Source organism: Rhinoderma darwinii, chromosome 12 (genome assembly GCF_050947455.1).
Source record: "Rhinoderma darwinii isolate aRhiDar2 chromosome 12, aRhiDar2.hap1, whole genome shotgun sequence".
Taxonomy (NCBI): domain Eukaryota; kingdom Metazoa; phylum Chordata; class Amphibia; order Anura; family Rhinodermatidae; genus Rhinoderma; species Rhinoderma darwinii.
The window spans coordinates 31,416,674-31,437,421 of NC_134698.1; positions in this window are offsets into that span (position 1 = coordinate 31,416,674).

Here is a 20,748-nt window from a genome sequence, read left to right on the forward strand (position 1 = left end):
TACTAATTGCCAGGCGCTGAGACGAATGCCGCCAAGATCGAGCGTCTAAGACTTACGGTTCAAGAATTAGCCTCAGAAACAGTGATTCTGAACATGCTGCCAATAGCTCACCTGGGAAACATCCAGAGAAGTCCAAGATAGTGTTTTTTAGACTGGCTGCCACGAGCTGAAACGAATGCAGCCAAGAGCGAGCGTCTGTGACTTACGGTTCAAGAGTTAATCACAGAAACATGGTTCTGAACTTTGCTGCCAGCCGCTAAAGCGAAAATAACCAAGATCGAGCGTCTAGGATTTACTTGTCAATAGCTCGCCTGGGAAACATCCAGAGAAGTCAAAGACAGTGCTTCTATACTAATTGCCAGGCGCTGAGACGAATGCCGCCAAGATCTAGCGTCTATGACTTACGGTTCAAGAATTAGCCTCAGAAACAGTGGGAAACAGTGCTTCTATACTAATTGCCAGGCGCTGAGACGAATGCCGCCAAGATCGAGAGTCTATGACTTATCGGTTCAAGAATTAGCCTCAGAAACAGTGGTTCTGAACATGATGCCAATAGCTCGCCTGGGAAACATCCAGAGAAGTCCAAGATAGTGTTTTTAGACTGGCTGCCACGAGCTGAAACGAATGTAGCCAAGATCGAGCGTTTATGACTTACGGTTCAAGAGTTATTCTCAGAAATATGGTTCTGAACTTTGCTGCCAGCCTCGAAAGCGAAAGTAACCAAGATCGAGCGTCTATGATTTACTTGTCAATAGCTCGCCTGGGAAACATCCAGAGAAGTCCAAGATAGTGTTTTTTAGACTGGCTGCCACGAGCTGAAACGAATGCAACCAAGATCGAGCGTCTATGACTTATGGTTCAAGAATTAGCCTCAGAAACAGTGGTTCTGAACATGCTGCCAATAGCTCGCCTGGGAAACATCCAGAGAAGTCCAAGATAGTGTTTTTTTAAGACTGGCTGCCACGAGCTGAAACGAATGCAACCAAGATCGAGCGTCTATGACTTATGGTTCAAGAGTTATTCTCAGAAACTTGGTACTGAACTTTGCTGCCAGCCGCGAAAGCGAAAGTAACCAAGATCGAGCGTCTAGGATTTACTTGTCAATAGCTCGCCTGGGAAACATCCAGAGAAGTCAAAGACAGTGCTTCTATACTAATTGCCAGGAGCTGAAACGAATGCAACCAAGATCGAGCGTCTATGACTTATAGTTCAAGAATTAGCCACAGAAACAGTGGTTCTGAACATGCTGCCAATAGCTCGCCTGGGAAACATCCAGAAAAGTCCAAGATAGTGTTTTTTAGACTGGCTGCCACGAGCTGAAACGAATGCAACCAAGATCGAGCGTTTATGACTTACGGTTCAAGAGTTATTCTCAGAAACTTGGTTCTGAACTTTGCTGCCAGCCGCGAAAGCGAAAGTAACCAAGATCGAGCGTCTAGGATTTACTTGTCAATAGCTCGCCTGGGAAACATCCAGAGAAGTCAAAGACAGTGCTTCTATACTAATTGCCAGGCGCTGAAACGAATGCAACCAAGATCGAGCGTCTATGACTTATGGTTCAAGAATTAGCCTCAGAAACAGTGGTTCTGAACATGCTGCCAATAGCTCGCCTGGGAAACATCCAGAGAAGTCCAAGATAGTGTTTTTTTAGACTGGCTGCCACGAGCTGAAACGAATGCAACCAAGATCGAGCGTCTATGAATTACTGTTCAAGAGTTATTCTCAGAAACTTGGTTCTGAACTTTGCTGCCAGCCGCGAAAGCGAAAGTAACCAAGATCGAGCGTCTATGATTTACTTGTCAATAGCTCGCCTGGGAAACATCCAGAGAAGTCAAAGACAGTGCTTCTATACTAATTGCCAGGCGCTGAAACGAATGCAACCAAGATCGAGCGTCTATGACTTACGGTTCAAGAATTAGCCTCAGAAACAGTGGTTTTGAACATGCTGCCAATAGCTCGCCTGGGAAACATCCAGAGAAGTCCAAGATAGTGTTTTTTAGACTGGCTGCCACGAGCTGAAACGAATGCAACCAAGATCGAGCGTTTATGACTTACGGTTCAAGAGTTATTCTCAGAAACTTGGTTCTGAACTTTGCTGCCAGCCGCGAAAGCGAAAGTAACCTAGATCGAGCGTCTATGATTTACTTGTCAATAGCTCGCCTGGGAAACATCCAGAGAAGTCAAAGACAGTGCTTCTATACTAATTGCCAGGCGCTGAAACGAATGCAACCAAGATCGAGCGTCTATGACTTATGGTTCAAGAATTAGCCTCAGAAACAGTGGTTCTGAACATGCTGCCAATAGCTCGCCTGGGAAACATCCAGAGAAGTCCAAGATAGTGTTTTTTACACTGGCTGCCACGAGCTGAAACAAATGCAACCAAGATCGAGCGTCTATGACTTATGGTTCAAGAGTTATTCTCAGAAACTTGGTACTGAACTTTGCTGCCAGCCGCGAAAGCGAAAGTAACCAAGATCGAGCGTCTAGGATTTACTTGTCAATAGCTCGCCTGGGAAACATCCAGAGAAGTCAAAGACAGTGCTTCTATACTAATTGCCAGGCGCTGAAACAAATGCAACCAAGATCGAGCGTCTATGACTTATGGTTCAAGAATTAGCCTCAGAAACAGTGGTTCTGAACATGCTGCCAATAGCTGGCCTGGGAAACATCCAGAGAAGTCGAAGATAGTGTTTTTTAGACTGGCTGCCACGAGCTGAAACGAATGCAACCAAGATCGAGCGTCTATGACTTATGGTTCAAGAGTTATTCTCAGAAACTTGGTACTGAACTTTGCTGCCAGCCGCGAAAGCGAAAGTAACCAAGATCGAGCGTCTAGGATTTACTTGTCAATAGCTCGCCTGGGAAACATCCAGAGAAGTCAAAGACAGTGCTTCTATACTAATTGCCAGGAGCTGAAACGAATGCAACCAAGATCGAGCGTCTATGACTTATAGTTCAAGAATTAGCCACAGAAACAGTGGTTCTGAACATGCTGCCAATAGCTCGCCTGGGAAACATCCAGAAAAGTCCAAGATAGTGTTTTTTAGACTGGCTGCCACGAGCTGAAACGAATGCAACCAAGATCGAGCGTTTATGACTTACGGTTCAAGAGTTATTCTCAGAAACTTGGTTCTGAACTTTGCTGCCAGCCGCGAAAGCGAAAGTAACCAAGATCGAGCGTCTAGGATTTACTTGTCAATAGCTCGCCTGGGAAACATCCAGAGAAGTCAAAGACAGTGCTTCTATACTAATTGCCAGGCGCTGAAACGAATGCAACCAAGATCGAGCGTCTATGACTTATGGTTCAAGAATTAGCCTCAGAAACAGTGGTTCTGAACATGCTGCCAATAGCTCGCCTGGGAAACATCCAGAGAAGTCCAAGATAGTGTTTTTTAGACTGGCTGCCACGAGCTGAAACGAATGCAACCAAGATCGAGCGTCTATGAATTACTGTTCAAGAGTTATTCTCAGAAACTTGGTTCTGAACTTTGCTGCCAGCCGCGAAAGCGAAAGTAACCAAGATCGAGCGTTCTATGATTTACTTGTCAATAGCTCGCCTGGGAAACATCCAGAGAAGTCAAAGACAGTGCTTCTATACTAATTGCCAGGCGCTGAAACGAATGCAACCAAGATCGAGCGTCTATGACTTACGGTTCAAGAATTAGCCTCAGAAACAGTGGTTTTGAACATGCTGCCAATAGCTCGCCTGGGAAACATCCAGAGAAGTTCAAGATAGTGTTTTTTAGACTGGCTGCCACGAGCTGAAACGAATGCAACCAAGATCGAGCGTTTATGACTTACGGTTCAAGAGTTATTCTCAGAAACTTGGTTCTGAACTTTGCTGCCAGCCGCGAAAGCGAAAGTAACCTAGATCGAGCGTCTATGATTTACTTGTCAATAGCTCGCCTGGGAAACATCCAGAGAAGTCCAAGATAGTGTTTTTTAGACTGGCTGCCACGAGCTGAAACGAATGCAACCAAGATCGAGCGTCTATGACTTATGGTTCAAGAGTTATTCTCAGAAACTTGGTACTGAACTTTGCTGCCAGCCGCGAAAGTGAAAGTAACCAAGATCGAGCGTCTATGATTTACTTGTCAATAGCTCGCCTGGGAAACATCCAGAGAAGTCAAAGACAGTGCTTCTATACTAATTGCCAGGCGCTGAAACAAATGCAACCAAGATCGAGCGTCTATGACTTATGGTTCAAGAATTAGCCTCAGAAACAGTGGTTCTGAACATGCTGCCAATAGCTCGCCTGGGAAACATCCAGAGAAGTCCAAGATAGTGTTTTTTACACTGGCTGCCACGAGCTGAAACGAATGCAACCAAGATCGAGCGTCTATGACTTATGGTTCAAGAGTTATTCTCAGAAACTTGGTTCTGAACTTTGCTGCCAGCCGCGAAAGCGAAAGTAACCTAGATCGAGCGTCTATGATTTACTTGTCAATAGCTCGCCTGGGAAACATCCAGAGAAGTCAAAGACAGTGCTTCTATACTAATTGCCAGGCGCTGAAACGAATGCAACCAAGATCGAGCGTCTATGACTTATGGTTCAAGAATTAGCCTCAGAAACAGTGGTTCTGAACATGCTGCCAATAGCTCGCCTGGGAAACATCCAGAGAAGTCCAAGATAGTGTTTTTTTAGACTGGCTGCCACGAGCTGAAACGAATGCAACCAAGATCGAGCGTCTATGACTTATGGTTCAAGAGTTATTCTCAGAAACTTGGTACTGAACTTTGCTGCCAGCCGCGAAAGTGAAAGTAACCAAGATCGAGCGTCTATGATTTACTTGTCAATAGCTCGCCTGGGAAACATCCAGAGAAGTCAAAGACAGTGCTTCTATACTAATTGCCAGGCGCTGAAACAAATGCAACCAAGATCGAGCGTCTATGACTTATGGTTCAAGAATTAGCCTCAGAAACAGTGGTTCTGAACATGCTGCCAATAGCTCGCCTGGGAAACATCCAGAGAAGTCCAAGATAGTGTTTTTTAGACTGGCTGCCACGAGCTGAAACGAATGCAACCAAGATCGAGCGTCTATGACTTATGGTTCAAGAGTTATTCTCAGAAACTTGGTACTGAACTTTGCTGCCAGCCGCGAAAGCGAAAGTAACCAAGATCGAGCGTCTAGGATTTACTTGTCAATAGCTCGCCTGGGAAACATCCAGAGAAGTCAAAGACAGTGCTTCTATACTAATTGCCAGGAGCTGAAACGAATGCAACCAAGATCGAGCGTCTATGACTTATAGTTCAAGAATTAGCCACAGAAACAGTGGTTCTGAACATGCTGCCAATAGCTTGCCTGGGAAACATCCAGAAAAGTCCAAGATAGTGTTTTTTAGACTGGCTGCCACGAGCTGAAACGAATGCAACCAAGATCGAGCGTTTATGACTTACGGTTCAAGAGTTATTCTCAGAAACTTGGTTCTGAACTTTGCTGCCAGCCGCGAAAGCGAAAGTAACCTAGATCGAGCATCTATGATTTACTTGTCAATAGCTCGCCTGGGAAACATCCAGAGAAGTCAAAGACAGTGCTTCTATACTAATTGCCAGGCGCTGAAACGAATGCAACCAAGATCGAGCGTCTATGACTTATGGTTCAAGAATTAGCCTCAGAAACAGTGGTTCTGAACATGCTGCCAATAGCTCGCCTGGGAAACATCCAGAGAAGTCCAAGATAGTGTTTTTTTAGACTGGCTGCCACGAGCTGAAACGAATGCAACCAAGATCGAGCGTCTATGAATTACGGTTCAAGTGTTATTCTCAGAAACTTGGTTCTGAACTTTGCTGCCAGCCGCGAAAGCGAAAGTAACCAAGATCGAGCGTCTATGATTTACTTGTCAATAGCTCGCCTGGGAAACATCCAGAGAAGTCAAAGACAGTGCTTCTATACTAATTGCCAGGCGCTGAAACAAATGCAACCAAGATCGAGCGTCTATGACTTATGGTTCAAGAATTAGCCTCAGAAACAGTGGTTCTGAACATGCTGCCAATAGCTCGCCTGGGAAACATCCAGAGAAGTCCAAGATAGTGTTTTTTAGACTGGCTGCCACGAGCTGAAACGAATGCAACCAAGATCGAGCGTCTATGAATTACGGTTCAAGAGTTATTCTCAGAAACTTGGTTCTGAACTTTGCTGCCAGCCGCGAAAGCGAAAGTAACCAAGATCGATCGTCTATGATTTACTTGTCAATAGCTCGCCTGGGAAACATCCAGAGAAGTCAAAGACAGTGCTTCTATACTAATTGCCAGGCGCTGAAACAAATGCAACCAAGATCGAGCGTCTATGACTTATGGTTCAAGAATTAGCCTCAGAAACAGTGGTTCTGAACATGCTGCCAATAGCTTGCCTGGGAAACATCCAGAGAAGTCAAAGATAGTGTTTTTTTAGACTGGCTGCCACGAGCTGAAACGAATGCAACCAAGATCGAGCGTCTATGACTTACGGTTCAAGAGTTATTCTCAGAAACTCGGATCTGAACTTTGCTGCCAGCCACGAAAGCGAAATTAACCAAGATCGAGCGTCTATGATTTACTTGTCAATAGCTCGCCTGGGAAACATCCAGAGAAGTCAAAGACAGTGCTTCTATACTAATTGCCAGGCGCTGAAACGAATGCAACCAAGATCGAGCGTCTATGACTTACGGTTCAAGAATTAGCCTCAGAAACAGTGGTTCTGAACATGCTGCCAATAGCTTGCCTGGGAAACATCCAGAGAAGTCCAAGATAGTGTTTTTTAGACTGGCTGCCACGAGCTGAACCTAATGCAACCAAGATCGAGCGTCTATGACTTACGGTTCAAGAGTTATTCTCAGAAACTTGGTTCTGAACTTTGCTGCCAGCCACGAAAGTGAAATTAACCAAGATCGAGCGTCTATGATTTACTTGTCAATAGCTCGCCTGGGAAACATCCAGAGAAGTCAAAGACAGTGCTTCTATACTAATTGCCAGGCGCTGAAACGAATGCAACCAAGATCGAGCGTCTATGACTTACGGTTCAAGAATTAGCCTCAGAAACAGTGGTTCTGAACATGCTGCCAATAGCTCGCCTGGGAAACATCCAGAGAAGTCCAAGATAGTGTTTTTTAGACTGGCTGCCACGAGCTGAAACGAATGCAACCAAGATCGAGCGTTTATGACTTACGGTTCAAGAGTTATTCTCAGAAACTTGGTTCTGAACTTTGCTGCCAGCCGCGAAAAGCGAAATTAACCTAGATCGAGCGTCTATGATTTACTTGTCAATAGCTCGCCTGGGAAACATCCAGAGAAGTCAAAGACAGTGCTTCTATACTAATTGCCAGGCGCTGAAACGAATGCAACCAAGATCGAGCGTCTATGACTTATGGTTCAAGAATTAGCCTCAGAAACAGTGGTTCTGAACATGCTGCAAATAGCTCGCCTGGGAAACATCCAGAGAAGTCCAAGATAGTGTTTTTTAGACTGGCTGCCACGAGCTGAAACTAATGCAACCAAGATCGAGCGTCTATGACTTACGGTTCAAGAGTTATTCTCAGAAACTCGGATCTGAACTTTGCTGCCAGCCACGAAAGCGAAATTAACCAAGATCGAGCGTCTATGATTTACTTGTCAATAGCTCGCCTGGGAAACATCCAGAGAAGTCAAAGACAGTGCTTCTATACTAATTGCCAGGCGCTGAAACGAATGCAACCAAGATCGAGTGTCTATGACTTACGGTTCAAGAATTAGCCTCAGAAACAGTGGTTCTGAACATGCTGCCAATAGCTCGCCTGGGAAACATCCAGAGAAGTCCAAGATAGTGTTTTTTAGACTCGCTGCCACGAGCTGAAACGAATGCAACCAAGATCAAGCGTCTATGACTTATGGTTCAAGAGTTATTCTCAGAAACTTGGTTCTGAACTTTGCTGCCAGCCGCGAAAGCGAAAGTAACCAAGATCGAGCGTCTATGATTTACTTGTCAATAGCTCGCCTGGGAAACATCCAGAGAAGTCAAAGACAGTGCTTCTATACTAATTGCCAGGCGCTGAAACAAATGCAACCAAGATCGAGCGTCTATGACTTACGGTTCAAGAATTTGCCTCAGAAACAGTGGTTCTGAACATGCTGCCAATAGCTTGCCTGGGAAACATCCAGAGAAGTCCAAGATAGTGTTTTTTAGACTGGCTGCCACGAGCTGAAACGAATGCAACCAAGATCGAGCGTCTATGACTTACGGTTCAAGAGTTATTCTCAGAAACTCGGATCTGAACTTTGCTGCCAGCCACGAAAGCGAAATTAACCAAGATCGAGCGTCTATGATTTACTTGTCAATAGCTCGCCTGGGAAACATCCAGAGAAGTCAAAGACAGTGCTTCTATACTAATTGCCAGGCGTTGAAACGAATGCAACCAAGATCGAGCGTCTATGACTTATGGTTCAATAATTAGCCTCAGAAACAGTGGTTCTGAACATGCTGCCAATAGCTCGCCTGGGAAACATCCAGAGAAGTCCAAGATAGTGTTTTTTAGACTGGCTGCCACGAGCTGAAACGAATGCAACCAAGATCGAGCGTCTATGAATTACGGTTCAAGAGTTATTCTCAGAAACTTGGTTCTGAACTTTGCTGCCAGCCGCGAAAGCGAAAGTAACCAAGATCGATTGTCTATGATTTACTTGTCAATAGCTCGCCTGGGAAACATCCAGAGAAGTCAAAGACAGTGCTTCTATACTAATTGCCAGGCGCTGAAACAAATGCAACCAAGATCGAGCGTCTATGACTTATGGTTCAAGAATTAGCCTCAGAAACAGTGGTTCTGAACATGCTGCCAATAGCTTGCCTGGGAAACATCCAGAGAAGTCAAAGATAGTGTTTTTTAGACTGGCTGCCACGAGCTGAAACGAATGCAACCAAGATCGAGCGTCTATGACTTACGGTTCAAGAGTTATTCTCAGAAACTCGGATCTGAACTTTGCTGCCAGCCACGAAAGCGAAATTAACCAAGATCGAGCGTCTATGATTTACTTGTCAATAGCTCGCCTGGGAAACATCCAGAGAAGTCAAAGACAGTGCTTCTATACTAATTGCCAGGCGCTGAAACGAATGCAACCAAGATCGAGCGTCTATGACTTACGGTTCAAGAATTAGCCTCAGAAACAGTGGTTCTGAACATGCTGCCAATAGCTTGCCTGGGAAACATCCAGAGAAGTCCAAGATAGTGTTTTTTAGACTGGCTGCCACGAGCTGAACCTAATGCAACCAAGATCGAGCGTCTATGACTTACGGTTCAAGAGTTATTCTCAGAAACTTGGTTCTGAACTTTGCTGCCAGCCACGAAAGTGAAATTAACCAAGATCGAGCGTCTATGATTTACTTGTCAATAGCTCGCCTGGGAAACATCCAGAGAAGTCAAAGACAGTGCTTCTATACTAATTGCCAGGCGCTGAAACGAATGCAACCAAGATCGAGCGTCTATGACTTACGGTTCAAGAATTAGCCTCAGAAACAGTGGTTCTGAACATGCTGCCAATAGCTCGCCTGGGAAACATCCAGAGAAGTCCAAGATAGTGTTTTTTAGACTGGCTGCCACGAGCTGAAACGAATGCAACCAAGATCGAGCGTTTATGACTTACGGTTCAAGAGTTATTCTCAGAAACTTGGTTCTGAACTTTGCTGCCAGCCGCGAAAAGCGAAATTAACCTAGATCGAGCGTCTATGATTTACTTGTCAATAGCTCGCCTGGGAAACATCCAGAGAAGTCAAAGACAGTGCTTCTATACTAATTGCCAGGCGCTGAAACGAATGCAACCAAGATCGAGCGTCTATGACTTATGGTTCAAGAATTAGCCTCAGAAACAGTGGTTCTGAACATGCTGCAAATAGCTCGCCTGGGAAACATCCAGAGAAGTCCAAGATAGTGTTTTTTAGACTGGCTGCCACGAGCTGAAACGAATGCAACCAAGATCGAGCGTCTATGACTTATGGTTCAAGAGTTATTCTCAGAAACTTGGTTCTGAACTTTGCTGCCAGCCGCGAAAGCGAAAGTAACCAAGATCGAGCGTCTAGGATTTACTTGTCAATAGCTCGCCTGGGAAACATCCAGAGAAGTCAAAGACAGTGCTTCTATACTAATTGCCAGGCGCTGAAACGAATGCAACCAAGATCGAGCGTCTATGACTTATGGTTCAAGAATTAGCCTCAGAAACAGTGGTTCTGAACATGCTGCTAATAGCTTGCCTGGGAAACATCCAGAGAAGTCCAAGATAGTGTTTTTTAGACTGGCTGCCACGAGCTGAAACTAATGCAACCAAGATCGAGCGTCTATGACTTACGGTTCAAGAGTTATTCTCAGAAACTCGGATCTGAACTTTGCTGCCAGCCACGAAAGCGAAATTAACCAAGATCGAGCGTCTATGATTTACTTGTCAATAGCTCGCCTGGGAAACATCCAGAGAAGTCAAAGACAGTGCTTCTATACTAATTGCCAGGCGCTGAAACGAATGCAACCAAGATCGAGTGTCTATGACTTACGGTTCAAGAATTAGCCTCAGAAACAGTGGTTCTGAACATGCTGCCAATAGCTCGCCTGGGAAACATCCAGAGAAGTCCAAGATAGTGTTTTTTAGACTCGCTGCCACGAGCTGAAACGAATGCAACCAAGATCAAGCGTCTATGACTTATGGTTCAAGAGTTATTCTCAGAAACTTGGTTCTGAACTTTGCTGCCAGCCGCGAAAGCGAAAGTAACCAAGATCGAGCGTCTATGATTTACTTGTCAATAGCTCGCCTGGGAAACATCCAGAGAAGTCAAAGACAGTGCTTCTATACTAATTGCCAGGCGCTGAAACAAATGCAACCAAGATCGAGCGTCTATGACTTACGGTTCAAGAATTTGCCTCAGAAACAGTGGTTCTGAACATGCTGCCAATAGCTTGCCTGGGAAACATCCAGAGAAGTCCAAGATAGTGTTTTTTAGACTGGCTGCCACGAGCTGAAACGAATGCAACCAAGATCGAGCGTCTATGACTTACGGTTCAAGAGTTATTCTCAGAAACTCGGATCTGAACTTTGCTGCCAGCCACGAAAGCGAAATTAACCAAGATCGAGCGTCTATGATTTACTTGTCAATAGCTCGCCTGGGAAACATCCAGAGAAGTCAAAGAATGTGCTTCTATACTAATTGCCAGGCGCTGAAACGAATGCAACCAAGATCGAGCGTCTATGACTTATGGTTCAATAATTAGCCTCAGAAACAGTGGTTCTGAACATGCTGCCAATAGCTCGCCTGGGAAACATCCAGAGAAGTCCAAGATAGTGTTTTTTAGACTGGCTGCCACGAGCTGAAACGAATGCAACCAAGATCGAGCGTCTATGAATTACGGTTCAAGAGTTATTCTCAGAAACTTGGTTCTGAACTTTGCTGCCAGCCGCGAAAGCGAAAGTAACCAAGATCGATCGTCTATGATTTACTTGTCAATAGCTCGCCTGGGAAACATCCAGAGAAGTCAAAGACAGTGCTTCTATACTAATTGCCAGGCGCTGAAACAAATGCAACCAAGATCGAGCGTCTATGACTTATGGTTCAAGAATTAGCCTCAGAAACAGTGGTTCTGAACATGCTGCCAATAGCTTGCCTGGGAAACATCCAGAGAAGTCAAAGATAGTGTTTTTTAGACTGGCTGCCACGAGCTGAAACGAATGCAACCAAGATCGAGCGTCTATGACTTACGGTTCAAGAGTTATTCTCAGAAACTCGGATCTGAACTTTGCTGCCAGCCACGAAAGCGAAATTAACCAAGATCGAGCGTCTATGATTTACTTGTCAATAGCTCGCCTGGGAAACATCCAGAGAAGTCAAAGACAGTGCTTCTATACTAATTGCCAGGCGCTGAAACGAATGCAACCAAGATCGAGCGTCTATGACTTACGGTTCAAGAATTAGCCTCAGAAACAGTGGTTCTGAACATGCTGCCAATAGCTTGCCTGGGAAACATCCAGAGAAGTCCAAGATAGTGTTTTTTAGACTGGCTGCCACGAGCTGAACCTAATGCAACCAAGATCGAGCGTCTATGACTTACGGTTCAAGAGTTATTCTCAGAAACTTGGTTCTGAACTTTACTGCCAGCCACGAAAGTGAAATTAACCAAGATCGAGCGTCTATGATTTACTTGTCAATAGCTCGCCTGGGAAACATCCAGAGAAGTCAAAGACAGTGCTTCTATACTAATTGCCAGGCGCTGAAACGAATGCAACCAAGATCGAGCGTCTATGACTTACGGTTCAAGAATTAGCCTCAGAAACAGTGGTTCTGAACATGCTGCCAATAGCTCGCCTGGGAAACATCCAGAGAAGTCCAAGATAGTGTTTTTTAGACTGGCTGCCACGAGCTGAAACGAATGCAACCAAGATCGAGCGTTTATGACTTACGGTTCAAGAGTTATTCTCAGAAACTTGGTTCTGAACTTTGCTGCCAGCCGCGAAAAGCGAAATTAACCTAGATCGAGCGTCTATGATTTACTTGTCAATAGCTCGCCTGGGAAACATCCAGAGAAGTCAAAGACAGTGCTTCTATACTAATTGCCAGGCGCTGAAACGAATGCAACCAAGATCGAGCGTCTATGACTTATGGTTCAAGAATTAGCCTCAGAAACAGTGGTTCTGAACATGCTGCAAATAGCTCGCCTGGGAAACATCCAGAGAAGTCCAAGATAGTGTTTTTTAGACTGGCTGCCACGAGCTGAAACGAATGCAACCAAGATCGAGCGTCTATGACTTATGGTTCAAGAGTTATTCTCAGAAACTTGGTTCTGAACTTTGCTGCCAGCCGCGAAAGCGAAAGTAACCAAGATCGAGCGTCTAGGATTTACTTGTCAATAGCTCGCCTGGGAAACATCCAGAGAAGTCAAAGACAGTGCTTCTATACTAATTGCCAGGCGCTGAAACGAATGCAACCAAGATCGAGCGTCTATGACTTATGGTTCAAGAATTAGCCTCAGAAACAGTGGTTCTGAACATGCTGCTAATAGCTTGCCTGGGAAACATCCAGAGAAGTCCAAGATAGTGTTTTTTAGACTGGCTGCCACGAGCTGAAACTAATGCAACCAAGATCGAGCGTCTATGACTTACGGTTCAAGAGTTATTCTCAGAAACTCGGATCTGAACTTTGCTGCCAGCCACGAAAGCGAAATTAACCAAGATCGAGCGTCTATGATTTACTTGTCAATAGCTCGCCTGGGAAACATCCAGAGAAGTCAAAGACAGTGCTTCTATACTAATTGCCAGGCGCTGAAACGAATGCAACCAAGATCGAGTGTCTATGACTTACGGTTCAAGAATTAGCCTCAGAAACAGTGGTTCTGAACATGCTGCCAATAGCTCGCCTGGGAAACATCCAGAGAAGTCCAAGATAGTGTTTTTTAGACTGGCTGCCACGAGCTGAAACGAATGCAACCAAGATCGAGCGTCTATGACTTACGGTTCAAGAGTTATTCTCAGAAACTCGGATCTGAACTTTGCTGCCAGCCACGAAAGCGAAATTAACCAAGATCGAGCGTCTATGATTTACTTGTCAATAGCTCGCCTGGGAAACATCCAGAGAAGTCAAAGACAGTGCTTCTATACTAATTGCCAGGCGCTGAAACGAATGCAACCAAGATCGAGCGTCTATGACTTACGGTTCAAGAATTAGCCTCAGAAACAGTGGTTCTGAACATGCTGCCAATAGCTTGCCTGGGAAACATCCAGAGAAGTCCAAGATAGTGTTTTTTAGACTGGCTGCCACGAGCTGAACCTAATGCAACCAAGATCGAGCGTCTATGACTTACGGTTCAAGAGTTATTCTCAGAAACTTGGTTCTGAACTTTGCTGCCAGCCACGAAAGTGAAATTAACCAAGATCGAGCGTCTATGATTTACTTGTCAATAGCTCGCCTGGGAAACATCCAGAGAAGTCAAAGACAGTGCTTCTATACTAATTGCCAGGCGCTGAAACGAATGCAACCAAGATCGAGCGTCTATGACTTACGGTTCAAGAATTAGCCTCAGAAACAGTGGTTCTGAACATGCTGCCAATAGCTCGCCTGGGAAACATCCAGAGAAGTCCAAGATAGTGTTTTTTAGACTGGCTGCCACGAGCTGAAACGAATGCAACCAAGATCGAGCGTTTATGACTTACGGTTCAAGAGTTATTCTCAGAAACTTGGTTCTGAACTTTGCTGCCAGCCGCGAAAAGCGAAATTAACCTAGATCGAGCGTCTATGATTTACTTGTCAATAGCTCGCCTGGGAAACATCCAGAGAAGTCAAAGACAGTGCTTCTATACTAATTGCCAGGCGCTGAAACGAATGCAACCAAGATCGAGCGTCTATGACTTATGGTTCAAGAATTAGCCTCAGAAACAGTGGTTCTGAACATGCTGCAAATAGCTCGCCTGGGAAACATCCAGAGAAGTCCAAGATAGTGTTTTTTAGACTGGCTGCCACGAGCTGAAACGAATGCAACCAAGATCGAGCGTCTATGACTTATGGTTCAAGAGTTATTCTCAGAAACTTGGTTCTGAACTTTGCTGCCAGCCGCGAAAGCGAAAGTAACCAAGATCGAGCGTCTAGGATTTACTTGTCAATAGCTCGCCTGGGAAACATCCAGAGAAGTCAAAGACAGTGCTTCTATACTAATTGCCAGGCGCTGAAACGAATGCAACCAAGATCGAGCGTCTATGACTTATGGTTCAAGAATTAGCCTCAGAAACAGTGGTTCTGAACATGCTGCTAATAGCTTGCCTGGGAAACATCCAGAGAAGTCCAAGATAGTGTTTTTTAGACTGGCTGCCACGAGCTGAAACTAATGCAACCAAGATCGAGCGTCTATGACTTACGGTTCAAGAGTTATTCTCAGAAACTCGGATCTGAACTTTGCTGCCAGCCACGAAAGCGAAATTAACCAAGATCGAGCGTCTATGATTTACTTGTCAATAGCTCGCCTGGGAAACATCCAGAGAAGTCAAAGACAGTGCTTCTATACTAATTGCCAGGCGCTGAAACGAATGCAACCAAGATCGAGTGTCTATGACTTACGGTTCAAGAATTAGCCTCAGAAACAGTGGTTCTGAACATGCTGCCAATAGCTCGCCTGGGAAACATCCAGAGAAGTCCAAGATAGTGTTTTTTAGACTCGCTGCCACGAGCTGAAACGAATGCAACCAAGATCAAGCGTCTATGACTTATGGTTCAAGAGTTATTCTCAGAAACTTGGTTCTGAACTTTGCTGCCAGCCGCGAAAGCGAAAGTAACCAAGATCGAGCGTCTATGATTTACTTGTCAATAGCTCGCCTGGGAAACATCCAGAGAAGTCAAAGACAGTGCTTCTATACTAATTGCCAGGCGCTGAAACAAATGCAACCAAGATCGAGCGTCTATGACTTACGGTTCAAGAATTTGCCTCAGAAACAGTGGTTCTGAACATGCTGCCAATAGCTTGCCTGGGAAACATCCAGAGAAGTCCAAGATAGTGTTTTTTAGACTGGCTGCCACGAGCTGAAACGAATGCAACCAAGATCGAGCGTCTATGACTTACGGTTCAAGAGTTATTCTCAGAAACTCGGATCTGAACTTTGCTGCCAGCCACGAAAGCGAAATTAACCAAGATCGAGCGTCTATGATTTACTTGTCAATAGCTCGCCTGGGAAACATCCAGAGAAGTCAAAGAATGTGCTTCTATACTAATTGCCAGGCGCTGAAACGAATGCAACCAAGATCGAGCGTCTATGACTTATGGTTCAATAATTAGCCTCAGAAACAGTGGTTCTGAACATGCTGCCAATAGCTCGCCTGGGAAACATCCAGAGAAGTCCAAGATAGTGTTTTTTAGACTGGCTGCCACGAGCTGAAACGAATGCAACCAAGATCGAGCGTCTATGAATTACGGTTCAAGAGTTATTCTCAGAAACTTGGTTCTGAACTTTGCTGCCAGCCGCGAAAGCGAAAGTAACCAAGATCGATCGTCTATGATTTACTTGTCAATAGCTCGCCTGGGAAACATCCAGAGAAGTCAAAGACAGTGCTTCTATACTAATTGCCAGGCGCTGAAACAAATGCAACCAAGATCGAGCGTCTATGACTTATGGTTCAAGAATTAGCCTCAGAAACAGTGGTTCTGAACATGCTGCCAATAGCTTGCCTGGGAAACATCCAGAGAAGTCAAAGATAGTGTTTTTTAGACTGGCTGCCACGAGCTGAAACGAATGCAACCAAGATCGAGCGTCTATGACTTACGGTTCAAGAGTTATTCTCAGAAACTCGGATCTGAACTTTGCTGCCAGCCACGAAAGCGAAATTAACCAAGATCGAGCGTCTATGATTTACTTGTCAATAGCTCGCCTGGGAAACATCCAGAGAAGTCAAAGACAGTGCTTCTATACTAATTGCCAGGCGCTGAAACGAATGCAACCAAGATCGAGCGTCTATGACTTACGGTTCAAGAATTAGCCTCAGAAACAGTGGTTCTGAACATGCTGCCAATAGCTTGCCTGGGAAACATCCAGAGAAGTCCAAGATAGTGTTTTTTAGACTGGCTGCCACGAGCTGAACCTAATGCAACCAAGATCGAGCGTCTATGACTTACGGTTCAAGAGTTATTCTCAGAAACTTGGTTCTGAACTTTACTGCCAGCCACGAAAGTGAAATTAACCAAGATCGAGCGTCTATGATTTACTTGTCAATAGCTCGCCTGGGAAACATCCAGAGAAGTCAAAGACAGTGCTTCTATACTAATTGCCAGGCGCTGAAACGAATGCAACCAAGATCGAGCGTCTATGACTTACGGTTCAAGAATTAGCCTCAGAAACAGTGGTTCTGAACATGCTGCCAATAGCTCGCCTGGGAAACATCCAGAGAAGTCCAAGATAGTGTTTTTTAGACTGGCTGCCACGAGCTGAAACGAATGCAACCAAGATCGAGCGTTTATGACTTACGGTTCAAGAGTTATTCTCAGAAACTTGGTTCTGAACTTTGCTGCCAGCCGCGAAAAGCGAAATTAACCTAGATCGAGCGTCTATGATTTACTTGTCAATAGCTCGCCTGGGAAACATCCAGAGAAGTCAAAGACAGTGCTTCTATACTAATTGCCAGGCGCTGAAACGAATGCAACCAAGATCGAGCGTCTATGACTTATGGTTCAAGAATTAGCCTCAGAAACAGTGGTTCTGAACATGCTGCAAATAGCTCGCCTGGGAAACATCCAGAGAAGTCCAAGATAGTGTTTTTTAGACTGGCTGCCACGAGCTGAAACGAATGCAACCAAGATCGAGCGTCTATGACTTATGGTTCAAGAGTTATTCTCAGAAACTTGGTTCTGAACTTTGCTGCCAGCCGCGAAAGCGAAAGTAACCAAGATCGAGCGTCTAGGATTTACTTGTCAATAGCTCGCCTGGGAAACATCCAGAGAAGTCAAAGACAGTGCTTCTATACTAATTGCCAGGCGCTGAAACGAATGCAACCAAGATCGAGCGTCTATGACTTATGGTTCAAGAATTAGCCTCAGAAACAGTGGTTCTGAACATGCTGCTAATAGCTTGCCTGGGAAACATCCAGAGAAGTCCAAGATAGTGTTTTTTAGACTGGCTGCCACGAGCTGAAACTAATGCAACCAAGATCGAGCGTCTATGACTTACGGTTCAAGAGTTATTCTCAGAAACTCGGATCTGAACTTTGCTGCCAGCCACGAAAGCGAAATTAACCAAGATCGAGCGTCTATGATTTACTTGTCAATAGCTCGCCTGGGAAACATCCAGAGAAGTCAAAGACAGTGCTTCTATACTAATTGCCAGGCGCTGAAACGAATGCAACCAAGATCGAGTGTCTATGACTTACGGTTCAAGAATTAGCCTCAGAAACAGTGGTTCTGAACATGCTGCCAATAGCTCGCCTGGGAAACATCCAGAGAAGTCCAAGATAGTGTTTTTTAGACTCGCTGCCACGAGCTGAAACGAATGCAACCAAGATCAAGCGTCTATGACTTATGGTTCAAGAGTTATTCTCAGAAACTTGGTTCTGAACTTTGCTGCCAGCCGCGAAAGCGAAAGTAACCAAGATCGAGCGTCTATGATTTACTTGTCAATAGCTCGCCTGGGAAACATCCAGAGAAGTCAAAGACAGTGCTTCTATACTAATTGCCAGGCGCTGAAACAAATGCAACCAAGATCGAGCGTCTATGACTTACGGTTCAAGAATTTGCCTCAGAAACAGTGGTTCTGAACATGCTGCCAATAGCTTGCCTGGGAAACATCCAGAGAAGTCCAAGATAGTGTTTTTTAGACTGGCTGCCACGAGCTGAAACTAATGCAACCAAGATCGAGCGTCTATGACTTACGGTTCAAGAGTTATTCTCAGAAACTTGGTTCTGAACTTTGCTGCCAGCCACGAAAGCGAAATTAACCAAGATCGAGCGTCTATGATTTACTTGTCAATAGCTCGCCTGGGAAACATCCAGAGAAGTCAAAGACAGTGCTTCTATACTAATTGCCAGTCGCTGAAACGAATGCAACCAAGATCGAGCGTCTATGACTTACGGTTCAAGAATTAGCCTCAGAAACAGTGGTTCTGAACATGCTGCCAATAGCTCGCCTGGGAAACATCCAGAGAAGTCCAAGATAGTGTTTTTTAGACTGGCTGCCACGAGCTGAAACGAATGCAACCAAGATCGAGCGTTTATGACTTACGGTTCAAGAGTTATTCTCAGAAACTTGGTTCTGAACTTTGCTGCCAGCCGCGAAAGCGAAAGTAACCTAGATCGAGCGTCTATGATTTACTTGTCAATAGCTCGCCTGGGAAACATCCAGAGAAGTCAAAGACAGTGCTTCTATACTAATTGCCAGGCGCTGAAACGAATGCAACCAAGATCGAGCGTCTATGACTTATGGTTCAAGAATTAGCCTCAGAAACAGTGGTTCTGAACATGCTGCCAAGAGCTTGCCTGGGAAACATCCAGAGAAGTCCAAGATAGTGTTTTTTAGACTGGCTGCCACGAGCTGAAACGAATGCAACCAAGATCGAGCGTCTATGACTTACGGTTCAAGAGTTATTCTCAGAAACTCGGATCTGAACTTTGCTGCCAGCCACGAAAGCGAAATTAACCAAGATCGAGCGTCTATGATTTACTTGTCAATAGCTCGCCTGGGAAACATCCAGAGAAGTCAAAGACAGTGCTTCTATACTAATTGCCAGGCGCTGAAACGAATGCAACCAAGATCGAGCGTCTATGACTTATGGTTCAATAATTAGCCTCAGAAACAGTGGTTCTGAACATGCTGCCAATAGCTCGCCTGGGAAACATCCAGAGAAGTCCAAGATAGTGTTTTTTAGACTGGCTGCCACGAGCTGAAACGAATGCAACCAAGATCGAGCGTCTATGAATTACGGTTCAAGAGTTATTCTCAGAAACTTGGTTCTGAACTTTGCTGCCAGCCGCGAAAGCGAAAGTAACCAAGATCGATCGTCTATGATTTACTTGTCAATAGCTCGCCTGGGAAACATCCAGAGAAGTCAAAGACAGTGCTTCTATACTAATTGCCAGGCGCTGAAACGAATGCAACCAAGATCGAGCGTCTATGACTTATGGTTCAAGAATTAGCCTCAGAAACAGTGGTTCTGAACATGCTGCCAATAGCTTGCCTGGGAAACATCCAGAGAAGTCCAAGATAGTGTTTTTTAGACTGGCTGCCAAGAGCTGAAACTAATGCAACCAAGATCGAGCGTCTATGACTTACGGTTCAAGAGTTATTCTCAGAAACTCGGATCTGAACTTTGCTGCCAGCCACGAAAGCGAAATTAACCAAGATCGAGCGTCTATGATTTACTTGTCAATAGCTCGCCTGGGAAACATCCAGAGAAGTCAAAGACAGTGCTTCTATACTAATTGCCAGGCGCTGAAACGAATGCAACCAAGATCGAGCGTCTATGACTTACGGTTCAAGAATTAGCCTCAGAAACAGTGGTTCTGAACATGCTGCCAATAGCTTGCCTGGGAAACATCCAGAGAAGTCCAAGATAGTGTTTTTTAGGCTGGCTGCCACGAGCTGAAACTAATGCAACCAAGATCGAGCGTCTATGACTTACGGTTCAAGAGTTATTCTCAGAAACTTGGTTCTGAACTTTGCTGCCAGCCACGAAAGTGAAATTAACCAAGATCGAGCGTCTATGATTTACTTGTCAATAGCTCGCCTGGGAAACATCCAGAGAAGTCAAAGACAGTGCTTCAATACTAATTGCCAGGCGCTGAAACGAATGCAACCAAGATCGAGCGTCTATGACTTACGGTTCAAGAATTAGCCTCAGAAACAGTGGTTCTGAACATGCTGCCAATAGCTCGCCTGGGAAACATCCAGAGAAGTCCAAGATAGTGTTTTTTAGACTGGCTGCCACGAGCTGAAACGAATGCAACCAAGATCGAGCGTTTATGACTTACGGTTCAAGAGTTATTCTCAGAAACTTGGTTCTGAACTTTGCTGCCAGCCGCGAAAAGCGAAATTAACCTAGATCGAGCGTCTATGATTTACTTGTCAATAGCTCGCCTGGGAAACATCCAGAGTAGTCAAAGACAGTGCTTCTATACTAATTGCCAGGCGCTGAAACGAATGCAACCAAGATCGAGCGTCTATGACTTATGGTTCAAGAATTAGCCTCAGAAACAGTGGTTCTGAACATGCTGCAAATAGCTCGCCTGGGAAACATCCAGAGAAGTCCAAGATAGTGTTTTTTAGACTGGCTGCCACGAGCTGAAACGAATGCAACCAAGATCGAG